Source organism: Cinclus cinclus, chromosome 5, assembly GCF_963662255.1.
Source record: "Cinclus cinclus chromosome 5, bCinCin1.1, whole genome shotgun sequence".
NCBI classification, from domain to species: domain Eukaryota; kingdom Metazoa; phylum Chordata; class Aves; order Passeriformes; family Cinclidae; genus Cinclus; species Cinclus cinclus.
Window position 1 is genome coordinate 1549552 of NC_085050.1, and position 13188 is coordinate 1562739.

The following is a 13188-nucleotide window of genomic DNA, read 5'->3' on the forward strand; positions in this document are numbered from 1 at the left end:
CCTGAAACCCCTGGAATTTGCTGTGCCCTTTGGCAGCCACATCTTCCTATGGGAATGGAACATCCCAGAATCTGGAGTCCAATCCCTCCCTGACCCCTAATTTTATGGGGATGATGTGACCCCACTTCCCGTTATCCCAAACCTCACAGAGAAGCTTCCCACATTCCCTGGAGAATTCCCAATCCAACCACAAAGAGATTCCCTATGGATTTCCCTACTGGATCTGTTCCCAGCTGATCCCATCCACAGGCAGTTCTTTGGGAGTTTCCTTTTGGAATGAGCCTGTGGAACCAAGGCTGCTCTTCCATGTTCTTGGTCGGCGTTCCTAATTTCCAGGATGCTCCAAATCTGCCGGAATTCCCAAATTCAGGAAGAGCTCATTGTTCTGAACATTCCCTGATAAGGAAGAGCAGATCCAGAAAGAGCAGCTGGATCTGAGGAGGGATAAAGCAGGTGAGGAATAAAATCATGGATTTCTTGAGGCTGGAATAGGCCCAAATCCGATCCGTATGTTGGGAAGAGGAAATGTGGGATACTTGGAATGGCTGGGAAAGGACTCTGGGACAGAGACTGGGAAAATGACATGGAAAGGAGGAATTGGGTTTTTTGGGAGCAGGGATGGGCCAAGGGCTGGGGAGAGGAACTCGGGATGATCTTGGGATGAAGGGAATTGGAGAAATCCCCAGAAAAATATTCCTCAGATGGACCCACACTTGGATAAACGTTTGGGAGGAATCCAAAAATTTTTTGTATGGAGCAGGGATTCCAGAGGAAACAAGAAATGCTCAGGCATCCCCCATCATCCCTTCCCAAGGAAATTCTTTGGAAAACACTTCCAAAAAAATCCACTGAATGTTCCTGAATATTTGAGCTACTGGGAAAATTGACTGGATCCAACTTTTTTCAAATCCCAAAGGAAAAGGAGAATCTCTTCTCCTTTCTTTTTAAGATCCTTCTTCCCTTTAATTCCTTGAAAAGAGCAGAGTAGAAATTATGGGATGTTTCCACAATGGAAAGGGAATCTCTGGAAAAGCTCTGAGGGATCCAAGCACTCAGCATTCCATAGGGACCTGTCCCTGGCTATTCCCTGGAATTGGATCCATGATCCCACATCCCAAACTCAGCAGGGAATGGGAATTTCTCTTTGGAATCCTCTTGGATCTGGTTGTCCCATCGGGAGGAAATTTTCCAGGATTTTCCAGGATTCCTCTCTCCTATCAGCCTCAGAGCCTTTTTCTAGCCTGGCAAAAAAACCTGGGAATGTCCTTGGAGTGGAAATTTTAGAGAGGATATTTAGGAGAGGGGACCCTTGAAGAAGTGGAGGTGAAGGGATTTTCCAGGAATTTAGGGAAAACAGTTTTTTGGGAGCCTCAGGTGACAAGGACAGGGAAGGGGCTCTGGCTGTTCCAGGTGGGATCTGATCCTGGAAAAACTTAGAATGGGAGATTAAGGACTCAAATGATTCTGACCTCATCTGCAATGGAAGAGCTCCCTCTGGTGCCACCAGGAATTCCCACTTTTCCCATTTTTCCTCCTTTTTCCTCCTTTTTCCCTGCTGTTTTCCAGGAAAACACCTTTACTGCTCCAGAGGGAAGGGCAAAGTTCATCCCGATTCTTTTCCAGAGTCAGGAAAATCCAACTCCTCTTTGGAATATCCCAAACATCCATGGATACCCCAAGAGAGGCTGAAATCCTGAATCCCAAAATCCCAGGGAAATATTCCCTGGGAATGCAGGGCGGTGGTCCCCACCTCAGAGAGTGTTACGGAATTCCGTGCTTGGAATCCATCCAGGGAATTTTATCCATGTCCAGCGGGATGGGACTCCGAGTTGGGAAATGTCCCAGTACCGAACCCAGTGTTCTGCATTTTTTTCATCCCAGTACTTTTCCATCAGGAGCTGGAGTTTTTCCCTCTGGAAAATGAGGGAAAAGTTCTGGAGAGGATTTTTGGGATAGAGCAGTTCCAGAGCTGCTTCCATGGCCACAGGATCATCTCCAAGGGCAACCTGTGGATTGAGGAGATTCCTCCCCCTGAATGAGGAGTTATCTAAGGTTCTTTTGGGATGCAGTGACAAGAGACTTGTCCAGCAAAAGGTCATCAAATTAAAAGTGTTCTCGGAAGATTCCAGGGAAAACTTGGAGCCTTTTCCAGAGCCTGAAGGGGCTCCAGGAGAGCTGGAGAGGGACTGGGGACAAGGCATGGAGGGACAGGACACAGGGAATGGCTTCCACTGGGAAAGGGGACATTGGGCTGGGATCTTGGGAAGGAATTCCTGCCTGGGCTGCAATTCCCAGATTTGCTGTGGCTGCCCCTGGATCCCTGGCAGTGTCCAAGGACAGGCTGGATCCATCTGGGACAGTGGGAGGTGTCCCTGTATGGCACTTGATGGTATTTAAGTTTCCATCCAAACCACTCTGGAATTCCATGATTTCAGGAAAGATTTTTCCCTCCTGCAGGTCCTGGGATCCCCCTCAGAACCACATCCATGGGAATTATCCCATTCCTGTCTCTTTAAATTCCTGTCCCATCCATAGCAATAATCATGGAATTTGTTCTCATCCAGCACATTTCTCCCTGCCTAGGTTAAATAGGAATCAGGATTTTTCCAAGACCTCGCCAATCACTCCGTTCCCTGAACCTATCCAGAATTCCAGGTTTTTCCATTTGCTTTTGTAATCAGGAGAAACTCAATTTAAGAAAAAAAAAAACATAGATAAAAATAAGAGCTGAAACAAACAAACAACAAAATCTGGTGGGAATTCTCCAATCCTCCTTTGCCAGGTCGGTTTTGGGAGGGAAAAAGGAATTTTCACGGGATGGAGCCATTCTCTTGCACATCTGGGAAGCATCCATCCCAACAGCTGCTCCTTTGGAGCACCTCTGATCTCTGTGGCTTCCCAGGCCCATTTCCTGGCTATTTTAGGAGGGAATGTTATACCCAGCACCCCCATGAAGCCTTTCTGGGAAAAGGAGGGAATAACCCAGGGCTTTGGATGGGTGGAAAAGCAAAGGCAGAGCTCAGAATGCATGGAATCATGGCATGGTTTGGGCGGGAAAGGACCTTAATGACCTTCTAATTGCAATGGGATGTGCAGGAACACCTCCCACCATCCCAGGGTGTTCCAGCCTGGCCATGGACACTGCCAGGGATCCAGGGACAGCCACAGCAAATCTGGGAATTGCAGCCCAGGCAGGAATTCCTTCCCAAGATCCCAGCCCAATGTCCCCTTTCCCAGTGGAAGCCATTCCCTGTGTCCTGTCCCTCCATTCCTTGTCCCCAGTCCCTCCCCAGCTCTCCTGGAGCCCCTTCAGGCTCTGGAAAATGCTTCAAGTTTTCCCTTGATTTTTTCCTTTCCCAGGGGAACTTTCCCAGCTCTTTCAGCCTGACTCCAGAGCAGAAGAGCTCCAGAATTCTGGAATTGCTTTGGTGGGAAGAGGCCTTAAATCCCATCCCATCCCGTCCCGTCCCATCCCATCCCATCCCATCCCATCCCATCCCATCCCATCCCATCCCATCCCATCCCATCCCATCCCATCCCATCCCATCCCATCCCATCCCAAACTTCCCTGGGATTCTGTGAAAACAGGGATATTTTTGCACCCCCACAGCTGCTCCCGGTGTTGCCTTGTGCAGCTGCTCCAAGAGAACAATTCCGGATCCATTTCGTGCCGGAGGCAGCGGAGAAGCCACAATTCCCTCCCTCCCCTGCCTCACCTGGCTGAGCCTCCCAAGGGCCTGGAGAGCCTCCTGGAAAAAACCACTTGGGAATTAATTCCGTGCGCTAATGGGCTGACCTTTATTCCTCAACAATTCCTGAGCTAATTGCATTCATTCCCTCTTCCCGAGGCATTGACAAACACGCCAAAGGAGCTGCTTTTCCTATGGATCAAGAGGGAAAAACGGGAAGTAACCTCCAATCAAGGACATTTCATCCAAGCTCAGATCAGGATGTCTCTGCTTCGTGGGCGTTTTTCAAGGGCTCTTCCATGCCCTGGACGGATTTTTGTCCCATTCTTGTGGAAAAGAAGCAATTCCCGGAAAATTTCAACAGGCTCTGAGCACCTGTGAGTCCCTGAGAGCTTTTTCGTGCTCCATGGATTTATTTCTAGCCAAAGGAATGAGGGCAGCTCGTTGAAAACTGCTCCAAGTGTTTTCCCTTCCCGCTTCCTAGGGATTGATCTGGATTTTTGGGATAGGATGATGCTGACAATGCCCCACGGAGAGCTTTTCCCTGCCTGGGATGGGATGGGATGGGATGGGATGGGATGGGATGGGATGGGATGGGATGGGATGGGATGGGATGGGATGGGATAATGGGATGGGATAATGGGATGGGATAATGGGATGGGATAATGGGATGGGATGGGATAATGGGATGGGATAATGGGATGGGATAATGGGATGGGATGGGATAATGGGATGGGATGGGATGGGATAATGGGATGGGATGGGATAATGGGATGGGATTGACAGGTTCTGCTCCAGGCTGTGCACACAGGTCTGGCTCAGTGGGAATCCTGGGATTCCCTGGATGTGCCGCTTCTGTTGGAAGTGCAGCTGCTGGGGGTAGTTTTCCATATTCCTCATAAAATCATGGAATGGTTTGGTTTGAGAAGGGACTTTAAATCCCATCCCATTCTACACAATCCACACTTCCCACTAACCCAGGTGGACAAACCCTGTCCAGCCTGGCCATGGACACTTCCAGGGATGAGACATCCACAACTTGTCTGGGAATGATCTACCATTTATCCCACAAAAGCAATTTTTCCCCAGAAACCCCTTTTTCCCCTGCTCATTCCAAGCCCAAAACTTATCCAAGAAAACAGGGATCCAAAATATTCCAACATCTCCATCCCTTACACCTGGCCATGGGATATGAGACAAACAGAAGCCAGACTGGGAATAACCAGGAAAACAAGGGGGGAATGTGGATTTTAGGGAAAACAAATGTTATTTGTTTACCTTCCCCACCAATAAAATTCCCAACATGGAAATAATGAAGGGAGCTGGGAAATGAAATCGCTTGGAATCACCAAGCTCATAAAAAATTATGAGCCCAGAAACAGAAGGATTGGAGGGGAAAAGAAAAAAAAAAAAAAAGGTGGAAAGCCAGAGGATTTTTTGTCTTCAGACGGATTTTTATTTGGGAATTAATGGGGGTCATGTCAGGGCATGGAAATCACTTAAAGCAGAGCAGAGATGGGAAAACTCTTCCTGAGGAAGAATTGGAGCTGGATTGAGGGCAAAAAAAGCAGGAAAAGTTTGTTGAGAAACCTGGGGGGTTTAGGAAAAAAAAAAAATGGAATTCCAGAGATAGAAAGAGGTCCTGGATTTTTAAATCCCAAATCTGACAGGAACAGATGGAGCCCGACCACAGCTTAAAATAACTTTTGTTCCACATGGATTTTGTCCCGCAGATTCTGAGTTTTCCTAAGGATTGCAAGACTCCTGACTGTCCTTCCATGTGATTTGGGAATTAAATCTTGATTTTCCAGTGCAATTCCCACACATGGAACTGCAGGAATGAGGCTTGGGTGCTGTTGGGATTTCCCTTCTCAGGTCCTAAAATGGGATGTGGATCCCTAATTCCTGGAGTAAAAACTGGAAAAGGTGGAAAATTCTTTGATTTCCAGAATTTCAGCCTAATTTTTTTGTTGGGATTTGGGATTTTTGGGGAGCTTTTTGGTTGGGATTCTTTCTTTAATGCAGGAATGTAAAGATCCCAAATCCATCCCAAGCTCCATCAGCGCTCCCAAAAAAAACCTTTTCCAGAGCCCAGCTTTTCCCAAGGCTCCTCATGGATATTTAAGGAGCAAAGATCAGGATTTAGAGTGGCTCTCCAGGGAACTGCTCCTGCTCCCAAAATCTGGATGCTCTGGATTTGACGAGCTCCAGGTGACTCTTCCCGACCCCTTCGGGGTGAATCCCTCTCCAGGGGCTGGAGAAGAACCCATGGAATGAATTCGTAGCAGGAATCTGACCTGTGGATATGGAAAACCTGTGAAACCACCTGGGTTTTAGTGCTTTGTTGGGACAAACTTCCCAAAAAATCCCTCCCAATATCCCACACAACTCTGCCCTCCAGCAGTGGGAAGCCATCCCCCAGTTTTCCTGTCCCTCACTGGTTACAATCCCATAAATCGTCTCTTTTCCTAAATAAAGCTCCACATTCCACCTGAATCCAAACACAAAGGTCGTTTCCTACCTCTGGATCATATCCCACCTTCCCAAAAATCTGCTTTTGGGAGAAAAGCTTTTCCCAGTTTTTTGACTAAGGGAGTCCCCTGGCATTCCAGGGGATTTACATGGAAGATTTCTGGTGTAGTTAAATATATCCCGTTCTGGATTTTCCCCCGGAGCACAGGGCTCCACCAGCAGGCCCTGCAATGCCATTTTGCCAAGAGAAATCCTGGATTTAATATCACTCCAAGAATTCAACCTCACTTTAATTGGTTTCCAGCTAAAACCAGGAATGGGAGAGGTGGATTTTCAATCCCTTTGGGAAAAAAACGGTTCAGGGTTATGTCCTGCTGGGAATTTCTCCCCTTCCCCACTTGAAGGAGCACAGAACTCCCTCCTTTCCCTCCCTCTGGAAGAACAGCTCAGTCTCCTTTTCCACCATTTCTATTTTTAAGCCTCCTGAGACCAAGGAATAAAATCCCAGCTGGAAAACTGGGAGGGAAGGAGCCAAGCAGACTTTGGACTCCAATTTAGGCAGGAAAAACCCTATGGAAATTGATTCCAGCCCCAGAGCAACCAGGATGAGGGAACAGCTGCCACCACCCCAGCTCCGAGTGCATCCAGATGTGCTACTATGCCCCCCCCCTTCCCTCACACTTCCCACCCTCCCTGTGTTCCCAGAGCCAGAAAAAAAACTGGGAATAGCCGTGCTGACAGGATGGATGGGTTGCTGCTGCTTCCTGGCCTCCGGAGAAGGGATATTTTTGGGATTCGGGAATGTCCTGACGGCTCAGGGTTGTGATGTCACCGTCAGCTGATGGATCCAGGCTTCCAGGAGTTCAGGAGGCTGGGTTGGAAAAGACTTGGAGCAACCTGGGATAATGGAAGGTGTCCCATGGGATGGGATTTACAGGTCCCTTCCCACCCAAGCCAGTCTGGGACTTCAGGGTTCTTTGATTTTCCCAGACTTTCCTGTGGATGGAGCTGAATAATCCTTGGGAAACCACCTTGGATCACATCCCCCTGTTCCCTCTAGGAGAACATGAAGCCCCTTCCAGGTCTGGAATTCTGCACCTGGGAAAGATTTGACTTGGAATTCTGAAATAGTTTTGATGGGAAGGGACCTTAAATCCCATTGATCCCACCCCATCCATGGGCAGGGACACCTCCCACTATTCCAGGTGGATCCAAGCCACAATGTCCATCCTGGCTTTGGACGTTGCCAGGGATCCAGGGACAGCCACAGCAAATCTGGGAATTCCAGCCCAGCCCCTCCCCACCCTCCCAGCCAGCAATTCCTTCCCAAGATCCCAGCCCAATGTCCCCTTTCCCAGTGGAAGCCATTCCCTGTGTCCTGTGCAAATGGCATGGTGGGGTAGGGAGGGTAAGGTGCTCCAGAGGGGCCTGGATTTAACAAATTCCCGATGTCCAAGACCTGGCAGTGGGAGAGCAATTCCCTGGAACAGGAGCAGTAAAAGGTTACGAGCTCAGCCTTCCCACCTGGCCAGGAGAGATCTTTTGATGTTAATCCATGGATTTCCCATAAACCATTATGGGAAAAGCAGCTGCCTGGTTTTGTTCTGGCTCTGTGGGGTGCAAAAAAGTGGAGCTGTCCCAGTTCCCAGCTTCTGGTGGGATCCTTGGAGCAGAAGCATGCTGGATTTGGTCCACAGGACAACCACCTGATCCAAAGGATTGGTTTGGGAATGGATTGGGAGCTGTGTGGAGCCGGTGAAGGAGGAAGCTCCAAATCCCATCCAATCTGACCTTGGTCACTGCCAGGGATCCAGGGACAGCCACAGCAAATCTGGGAATTGCAGCCCAGGCAGGAATTCCTTCCCAAGATCCCAGCCCAATGTCCCCTTTCCCAGTGGAAGCCATTCCCTGTGTCCTGTCCCTCCCTGCCTTGTCCCCAGTCCCTCTCCAGCTCTCCTGGAGCCCTGCAAGGGACTCTGAACATTCCCTGGAGCCTTCCCTTCTCCAGGGGAACATTCCCAGCTCTCCCAGCCTGGCTCCAGAATCCCGCAATAGTTTTGACTGGGAAGGGACCTTAAATCCCATTCCACCCCATCCATGTTCAGGGACACCTCCCATTATCCCAGGCTGCTCCAAGCCCCAACGTCCAACCTGGGCTTGGACACTTCCAGGGATCCAGGGACAGCCACAGCAAATCTGGGAATTCCATTCCAGCCCCTCACTCACCTCACACTCAAGAATTCCTTCCTAAAGGTGGACTTCGAGCCATTTTTGTTCATTCCATCCCATTTTTCCCGGTTTTGACGTCTCCTCAGTGGCACCTTTGAATGAAGGATCTCCATCCCTATCCCCAAGCAGTCCATTCCACGGAAATTAAAAACTACATTTCCCCATACAAATCCTGGTTATTCCAATCCCAGAATTCTGGATTTTCCACTATCTCCAGGTGCTGAATATACCAACATATCTAAAAGGGCTTTTCCATGCCTGGGATGCCAGAGCAGGGAATCCATGTTTGATATCCCAATGGTTTTTTCCATCCCGCATCCCATCATCCTTTTGTTTTTCCCTTTTCAGCATCCATTGCTTATATAAAAATAAACAGCTGGAATTCAAGCCTATTCCCAAAAAGTGGTATTTAATGGACTCCAGAGCTCCAGCTGCTCTCTGGCACTTCAATGGGAAGCAGAAGTCTTGGAATTAGCCAGCCTGGAATGTCTCATCCACCCACTGGCACACCACGAGTGGAATTCTCGTTCCAGACCCTCTCCAGCCTCGGCTTCTCCTTGGCACAGAGAGGACTTGGACATGAAGGTTTGGGATTTTTCCATGGAGCCCAGAAGTTGTCCAAGTGGAATTTTCCCAGTGGTGAGGAGAGGATGGAAAATTGTCCTCACCAGCAGAGCACTGAGCCATCAGAATTTGGGATTAGGTTCTCCACGAAATTGTGGCTCCCCATCCCTGGAATTGTCCAAGGCAGGTTGGAACGGGTTTGGAGCATCCTGGGACAAGGGGAGATATCCCTGCCCATGGAATGGGATGAGTTCTAAGGTCCCTCCCATGAGCCAGTCCATGATTCCATGACTTGGGAAAATGAAGGATCATGGAAAAATTCCAACCTCGAAAAAAGGTCAAGTCTCAACTGCACCTCAGCTGCTGCTCCCACTGGAATAAAATCCGGGATGCATCCACAGCCTTTTCCTCACTCTTTTATCCCAATTTTTTTGTTTTCCTGCTTGGCCAGGATTTATTCCCAGCCATTTTCTGGTTCTGGATGGGTTAAACCAACCTGGGAATTCCAATCTTATCCCACAGAGTCTCCCTTCTCCCAGATATCCCAGCATTCTTCCTTGTCTTTTTTTCCAGCTTTTTTCCTTGTCCAATTCCCTCCCATCCAGTTCTGTGGGAAAGCTGGAATCTCCCAAAATTAAATCTTCAGGACAAAACCCTGTTTTGAGCTAATTCCTGGTTGGGATGGAGGTGGGAGAAGTAGGAAAGAGGGGATAATCCTTTCCAGGTTAATTTTTCAGGACTGAGTTGAGAATTTAAAAATTAATTAATAATACATTATTTATTAAATTAATTAATAATAAATTAATTGTTAATTAATTAAGTTCTTCAACATCTCTGGGATTTCTGGAGCTCAGACCATGAGGGAGATGGTCCCAGATTTCTCCATTGCCCAAAAAATTTGGGATCTCTGGTATTCCTTAAAAACACAGATGCTGGAACAGAAGGAAATTTCCACTACCCTATGGGAATAGGAATATTTTTGAGAGCTTTATCCTTGCAAAGGAAAGAATGGAATTCCCAATCCCTGATTATTCAGACAACTGGAAAACAGAAATAAAATTCAACCTGCCTTTGTGCTATAGTTCTGTTTGTTTTCCCTCAGGTTGCATAATTCCACCCCAACGCCAAAATAAAAAAAAAAAAAAAGGAATTATTTGGAGGCGCCTGACTCCAATTTCTCCCAGTCCCTGGGCTGAAAAGATGGATGAGCTCTTCCCGTCATTCCAGCACGGAGACCTCCAAACCTCTCCAATGACCTCCCTGTCCCTCTTGGAAGCTCCAAGGCCATTCCCACCCTTTGGAAGTGACTCATCCCAATTGTTCCCTGTTATCCATAGAGGCAGACCATGAATCCAGGCTTTGTTTTCCAGCCACAGATTTGCCAACGGATGATTCTTCTCTCTGTTTTTGTTGGCAAAGAGGAGTTGTAAATCTCTGTCTTATCCTGGGATTTCTTTTCCCCACTTTTCCATATCCACCAAATCCTATTTGTCTTTACTGGCTTGGGACAGAAGCACAACATTTTGGAATCTGCTCCAAAGGGTAGGAAAAACAGGGATAAAATGGCTTCTCCCTCCTCCACTGGCCCCAGGAATTCCATCCTGTTAAAGCGTCCGGGCTCCATGATGTTCATAAACATGGGATTAGGCTGTTTCCAGGGAAAACCTCCAGGAGATCCCAACACAGAGGTGGGAGAATGGATGAATTTCATTCCCATGAATTCTGGGAAGAAGGAAAAACAGTGAAAAATTGTCTGGATTTGGGAGAGCTGACACTTCCCTAACTTGTGAGACTGTAATTCCCATCCCTTCCTGGGATGCTGGACTTGGATGGGGCCTGGATACAAACCACAAGTGGAAAAGGTGGAGAGGATGGAGGGAAAAGTGGGAAATTACCAAAAAAGATGGGAAAGGAAAGGGAAATAGCACCTGGAGAGGTTGAGATTGGATATCGGGAAGAATTCCTTCATGGAAAATGTTGCCAAGTGTGGAAATTCCTGATGTTCAACCCATGGTACAAGGAATGTTGGCAGGGATGGAGCAGCCAAGGGCCAGGGATTCTCCCTGGAATCATCCCAAATGCCAAAGAGGAGCACTCAGGGAATCCTGAAAGTTGGGAAAGATCTCCAAATCCAACCTTCAAATTCCTGTTTTCCCAGGAGATTTGGATTCCCCATCCCCAAAGTGTTCAAGGACAAGGCTTGGAGCAACCTGGGATAGGGGAAGGTTCTAGATGGGCTTTAAGGTCCATTCCATCCCAAACCCTTCCATGATTTCCATGATTCAACCCAATATTCCAAATATGGACCAAATCTTTCCCGAAAGTCAGAATTCCATGGCCTGAGGTGAAGATGAAGGATCATGGATCCCATGGAATGGGAGGAGTTTCCCTGAACCATTCCATGATTCTAGGAAAGCTTGGGAAGATGAAGGATCATGGAAAAAGTTCCAACCCTGAGGGAAGATCCAGGCCGAGTCCAACCTCCGATGCTGCTCCAGCTGGAATAAAACCCTGGATGCATCTGGAGCTTTTTCCTCTCTCTTTTTTAGAAGGGATAAAAATATCAGGGATTGGTTCTTTGGGAAGGCTGGGACGGGAATGGGAAAAGCAGACGGGACAAATTCAACTCATTTTCCTCTGGAAGTAGATTTGGGATGGAGACAAATCCAGAGCAGTTTCACGGCTCATTTCTTGGGAGCCTCCCACAGATCCCCACAAATCATCCCTCAGTCCCTGGATTTGGGCTTTTCTGGGATGAATCCCAACTGCAGCTGTCCCACAACAGAGGGTTATCCATGGAAAATCCCCATTTCAGGAATTTCAGGTTATCAATCCACCTTTAAATTCGTCATCACCTTTTCCACAACTGCATTTTCCAGCACTGGGAATCACTGTCCTGGGAAAGCCTGAAGGGGTCAGGCCTCAAGGCAAGGCTGAAATGAGATGCACCACTAAAATCCTGGGAAATCTCCAGCCTCCCATTGGAAAACTCATGGATTTGGGGGCCAGGAGTCCCTAACGGTGTTTCTTAGGGAGCGTCCCATTGCATCAGTGCTCCCGTTGGATCCATGTTCCCAGGAATAAGAGGGACCCACGGCTGTCCCTATCTGCAGGGGTTAAACCAACAAATCCCAGCTCCCAAAAAAATGTTATGGAAGCGCCTTGATCTGGATCTTACCTCTCATCCCCCTCTCCCTGCACCGCCTTCCACTTTTCCAAGCTCTCCATCAAAATCCACGTTTGTGGATGGAAAACTCTCCCTTCGGAGCAGATAAAACCAGGCACTGCCTGGAAAATCATTCTTATTGAGGAGTAAAATCCATCCAGCTCATTCCCAGGGATTTTTTGGGATGGGCGCTGGAGATTTAGGGAATTCAGCCCTAAAGGTGGCGGATGGAGGTTTTCCAGTTCCTCCAGCTGCAAGAGGGAATGGGAACACAACGGGGATGGTCCCAAAGGAGCTGCCCCACTTCAGAATTCCAGGCTGGAATTACTCCTGGCATCAGGCCGAGGAAAGCAGGGATCAGGGAAGTGCTTGAGGAGCAGAACACTTGGGAATTAACTTCCATGCACAGGAATCCTGAAATCATGGAATGTATCGGGATGGAAAGGATTTTAGGATCATCCCATTGATCCCACCCCATCCATGTTCAGGGACACCTCCCATTATCCCAGGTGGATCCAGCCTGGCCTTGGACATTGCCAGGGATCCAGGGACAGTCACAGCAAATCTGGGAATTCCAGCCCAGTCCCTCCCCATCCTCCCAGGCAGGAATTCCTTCCCAAGATCCCAGCCCAATGTCCCCTTTCCCAGTGGAAGCCATTCCCTGTGTCCTGTCCCTCCCTGCCTTGTCCCCAGTCCCTCTCCAGCTCTCCTGGAGCCCTGCAAGGGACTCTGAGCATTCCCTGGATCTGTTTCTCCACAATCCTGATTCCCACTCCCAAGATGAGTCGCAGTTCCATCCTCACAATCAAAACACCGGGAACGGGAATGTTTCAGAGCATTTCTTTGGGAATCACAGTGCTTTTGGCATTATTGCAGATAAGGCAGGCACAGGTGACCCAGAACAAATTCCAGGCAATTCCCTGGATAATCGGAAGCCACAGGGAGTTCTTTCTACAGCTCCCACCTGGATTTGGACGAGACACAACCAGAGCGGGATGTTGCTATCCAGGGGGAAAAAAAATGGGATGGAGCTGGTTTTCTGGATTCTCCAACCTGAATTTACCCACC